The sequence below is a fragment of the Apis dorsata genome, unplaced genomic scaffold (genome assembly GCF_000469605.1).
Source record: "Apis dorsata unplaced genomic scaffold, Apis dorsata 1.3 scaffold_37, whole genome shotgun sequence".
Lineage (NCBI taxonomy): Eukaryota > Metazoa > Arthropoda > Insecta > Hymenoptera > Apidae > Apis > Apis dorsata.
In genome coordinates, this window is record NW_006263339.1 from 1,021,258 (window position 1) to 1,026,524 (window position 5,267).

Sequence of the window (5,267 nt, forward strand, 5' to 3'; positions counted from 1 at the left end):
TTGAGATTAATTTTTTTTTTTATTCATTAATCGTGTATCCATAACTTAGAGATAAAAACTGATTTTCGAAATCGTTGGCAGTTTCAAAATTGATTTCTCTTCGAGTGTAAACCAGTGTATATATATAGATATATCAAAGCTATCGATAAATGCTGAACAACGTGAAAGAAACTTGAGAAATATGAGATTGCTCGAGTCGCGATTTGACGTGGAATAGCATGGTTGGAACATTGAAGGATAATACTCTTTCACAACGAGGAGAGCGATTTCTCCGAAGAAATATTTTCAAATCATGTAGAAGAATCGTAATTTTAAGATGTTCTTGACATCTCCTTTCCATATCAACCGAACAGTCACTTATCAAAATTTTAACCGCATAATATTTCATAAAAGTATCGTTCAAATTGGATTGAATTGGATATTATATTAGTCACGAAACTTTCTTTTTTCAACGGAATTTGCGGAAGATTGAATAATTCTTACGACATACAAATCTACATTTAACGATTTATTAAACTATTTGCAAATTCTTTGCTTAAAAAAATTTTTTTATATCAGGTATCTCATTTATAATCCTACAGAAGTTAACATTAGAAACACAATCTTTTTCTAATCACTTAAAAAGATAACTGTAAGATATGTACAATAGTATATATCTTTCTTCTTAAGATATTGAAAATCTCTATGGTTGTAAGATTTAAAATACTACTAAATCTTAAAATATCGCAAAAAAATACGTGTACGTATCATTTTAATATAATCGCAAGGTTTAATGTTACAACACGTGATAACATATGTTCCACGATAGACACGAGTTGCACAAACGATTTCCACGAACACAAATCGAGGTTTATCGGCAATCTGTCGATGAATCGACGAGTCTTCCACGCGGATGATAACAGAAAGTTATCCGTTTAATTAATCGGTCGAATCGCCGATTCAGATATATTATTCGCCGATTTCCTTGCATTTGCGCCCTTACCAAGTCGACGGTGTGCTAATTCAAATAAATCGCCTAACTCCATTGATAATTGAAACGAATAGAAATCGAGATCGCGATTTGTGGAAACTCAAAGTCTTAAATTAAATGTTACACGAATTTTAATATATCACGATTAAAATTGTTATCTTTTATATGTCCCAAAATATGGAAATTTAAAAAATTTTCTTCCTCTGAAATGTCTTATTCAAATGTCTTTCAAATCGATATTATCGAAAATTATCGTATTCGCAAATTAATCCAATATCATGGCAACGCCGAAATTTCGATAATTAAGCTCAGAGATGAAAAATGGGAAAGGAAACAATTATCGATCACAATGTGAAAAATATAACAATTACCTATAGATCGAATTTTAAATCGAAATTGAAGAAAAACAACAATCAATTACTTATAATTAAAAAATATTAAAAGTGAAAAAACAATTACTCAATTACTCGATTCAACACAATATCACAATAATATTAAAAATACAACAAAATTACTTACTACTAGATCCAATTTTAAATCATAAATCATATCAACGTTGAAAAAACGTTTATCAATTATCAACTCAACGTTATCAACAATATTTAAAATACAATTACCTAAATTTCAACTCGACGATTATCACTTGTTAATTAATTAAAGACAACCGACCGAATTACTCTAAATCTAAAATACCTATACAAATAAAACTTCGAATAAAAATTATAGCATTAAAAATAAGAGGCGTGAAGCATGTTCCAACAGTTATCGCATCGTCTAAAAATACAACAATTGCGTAAAGATTGAAACGAATATATCAGCTGTTTTAATCGTGCATAAAACTCGGTTTGCCAAATCCTCTCTCGAGGCAAGGAGAGATAAACGGGAGGGGGTTGTACGCGTGGGTTGGCCAATAAATCGCGCAAAGCGTCTCATCTCTCGGCTCGATCGCGAGAGGCCCTCCTGTAATTAAGCCGGAGATTACGTAAAGTTTCTCGAAAAGTGGTTTCCACTGGCCGGAAACCGGGATGCCACACGGATGCCCGGGACGAGGAGGAACTACGGGCGTGAGCACGAGCCCACTACTAACATACATACATCGGCACACATCGCCCGCCATACTCCACGCGTTCATATATACATATATACATATATACATATATATATATATAGTGCACTTTTCGAAAGAAGGAGAGAAGAGAAATAAAACTAGGTGTAACAAGAACTCATCCGTACGAGAGCGAGTGGGAAATGCTGAAGGCAAGTTGGAGGCTTCGGGTTGGGCAACACGGGCCGACGGGTAGAAGTCGTACATCGGGGTGCAGTGGCGCGGAAACAGAACCGCGTGGAAGAAGGAGAGCCGTGCAGCGAATTAATGCTGCGAAACTTTCCAATAATCGGCTGGCCGTATTTGCTTCTGGCTCTGGGTTGAAATGCGATATGAAATATGAAGGATGATGATTCGTGGAGGGAATTTCGTGTCATCGGGCACGAGGCACGATGATGATGGATTAATAAAGAAAATAACGTTGCGATAAATGCGCGTAATAATTAGCGTTAATTATGGGGGAATTGCAGTTTTTCGAAATAACGATTTTCGTTCTGATGATCCATTTTGGATCAATTAATTTATAGAATGGAGATAAATAAGGTTATTATTTTTGTCCGATTAAGTAATAATCGTTATGGATCATGAAAGAGATTTTGGATTATTGCCATATTTAAACAGTATCTATAAATATTTGGATATCTATATATATTGCAAATAATTAAGTAGTTAAAGTAATGTCGTGAAAATAAATAGATACGTTTGTATCTAAGTAATTTAAAATAAAACAAGAAAATGTGAAATTATTTTTTTACGGTTTTTGGTTGTTTGGTTGTTCTAGCGTTAATAAGGAAGAATTTTTTATTGTAGTTTCTACTGTTTAGATATTCTTTTTAATTAAGTGGTGATCGAAATTGATAGGAAATAAATAAGATATTTTAGATAATTGTTATATTGAAAAGAGCATAAATTATTATTTAATTATTGCAATATTTGATAAAAAAATTATATATACATCTAAAATTTTTTATAAATTTATTCGTAATTATACTTATCATTGTTCAAATAAATTTTAATCATAATTGCACACAATTACAAAACTTGAACCTTGAAATTTGTGCACGTGTCATCAATTAATGATAATGATACCGATTCCCCTTCCTAACCTTATACTGTTTTATTTCCTCCTCGCTGTAATCATATGATTTGGCTAAATTACTGCGAGGAAAAACGAAGTGAAACTATTTAACTAGATATGTAAATGAAGTTGAGTTATATAATAGGACAAGTTAATATTCTTAAACTCTTCTAAAGATTATTCTTCTATAAAAAATGCGATGTAGAATATTTAAGAGGAAATAAGATAATTTATGATTTTTCTTAGTTTTTATATAAAAAGTATGTCATATAAAACTTGCTGCAATAATAAAAATAGTAATTCCATGCATTCCACGTTCAGAAAATTCTATTGAGATGAATTTTAAAATGTTTTCAACCGTGTTAATGTATTTCTCATTAATATATTTTAAGAATTCTATTCGTCATAATTAAAATTACATTGACCAATAATTTACTATTGAGATGTTAATCAAATGGAAAATGACAGATCAAAATTCAAATCAAAATTTGAAAAAAAAGGATCGAATTCAAATTTAAATTCAATTTATACTAAACATCGATTATTTATTACAATTACAGTTTTAAAGATATATACTTTACGGATATTAAAGGATAGAATCGCTTATTACGTTAACCGCTTTTACCAAATGTGAACGAACTCGTTCATTATTCATAAGTGAAAGAGGAATTCCTTGGTACGATTAAAACTGTACGTGATGCATTGCATAAAATAAATGAAGCAATGTTCTGCATTGCATTTCCCGAGTAATTATAAACGATAAAAAAAAAAATTTTATCCCGTTGTTCAATAACGTGATAATTATTTTGTAATTATTTTTCTGTAAAAATTGCAGAAATAGATTAGTAGAAGAAAATAAGAAGAAATTCTTGTTTCATAATATATATAGCGTATAATATTTCTATAACATAATCTTGGCAAATGTTTTATTTTCCTTCTTTATCGTAATTAACGGTATAATTTTGACGTTAATTTAACGGTATAACATCTTGAATGGATACCAAACACGCGAACATTTCGCCTTTAACAAATTTAAAAAATTAATAAAAAAAAAAGAGAAAAGAAAGATTGAAATATCAAATAGAATTCTTTATAAAGTGCCACACATAAGTGTATAAAACCTTTTAAAAAAATAGTTTCCTCCGATAATTTTTTCGTTACAGAGGAAGAAAATTAATTTTCAAATTTTGACAATCAAATCGGACAAAATTTACGGACAAAAGAATTCTTCGCCATTCTCCTCTACTTGTCAAAAATATCATCCAAAGAAATGAGGGAAACGAAAGAGTGTTTCTCGAGTCTTCGCATAATTTCATCATTCACCGATCATCCATTCTCATGAAAATTATCCTCGATAATTCTTCGAGTTGTCACGGTGACACGAGAGGAAGGTAAAATCCTACGAAAGGCGCAATTACGCGTTATACGATGGAGAATAAAAAGAGAGAAGAATGAGAAAAAAGAGAAAGAGGATGGCCAAAAGGACCAACAGGCCGTTCCCCCCGAAGGGGCGAAAGAACCGTTTAAAATATTCAACGCGGTCTCTTGGAGGCCGTAGCAACGAGGAGGAGATCTTAAAGAAGAATCTTCTTCGAGTTTCCCAACTCCGAGGAAACACAGAGCCATTCGCGAGAAGCGCAATTTAAAAGCTCCTTATCACTGGATTCCTTTTTCCCTGCGAACGAGCCACACTTCACGAGGAACAATGCAATGCCGATCAAACAGTGGAACCGTGCAATTGCTTCCCGATCAAACGTCGAGATCGAGAGAAGCAAGCCTCGTTGCTTCAGTTGTTCTTCCAGTTATGCGTGGATGTGCGATCGCAGAAGATGGTGAAGATCGCAGATTGAAAAGCATTGCCGCCAAGCAATGAATATTTTTATGAATACTTGAATATTTTCTTTCTTGAAACCCATTTTTTTTTCTTTTTCTTCTTTTTAAATTCTTGTTAATTTATTGGGGTGACAATTGTATCGATGGAAATAAAAAAAGTATCTTGGATTTAAAAGAAAATTGAAAAGAAAAAGATATCCTTGATTCCATGAAGAAAATTAGAATTATTGTAATGGTAAGAATTATTTCATAAAACGTTTCATATATATATATATATATAT

At 31.8% G+C, this 5,267-nt stretch overlaps 1 protein-coding gene across 1 annotated transcript in view; it reads left to right on the forward strand.

Annotated features, from left to right (window-relative positions):
• LOC102680970 (protein phosphatase PHLPP-like protein) overlaps positions 1-5,267 on the forward strand; it is a 16,389-nt gene that overhangs the window by 2,419 nt on the left and 8,703 nt on the right. The gene's annotated exons all lie outside the window — the stretch shown is intronic.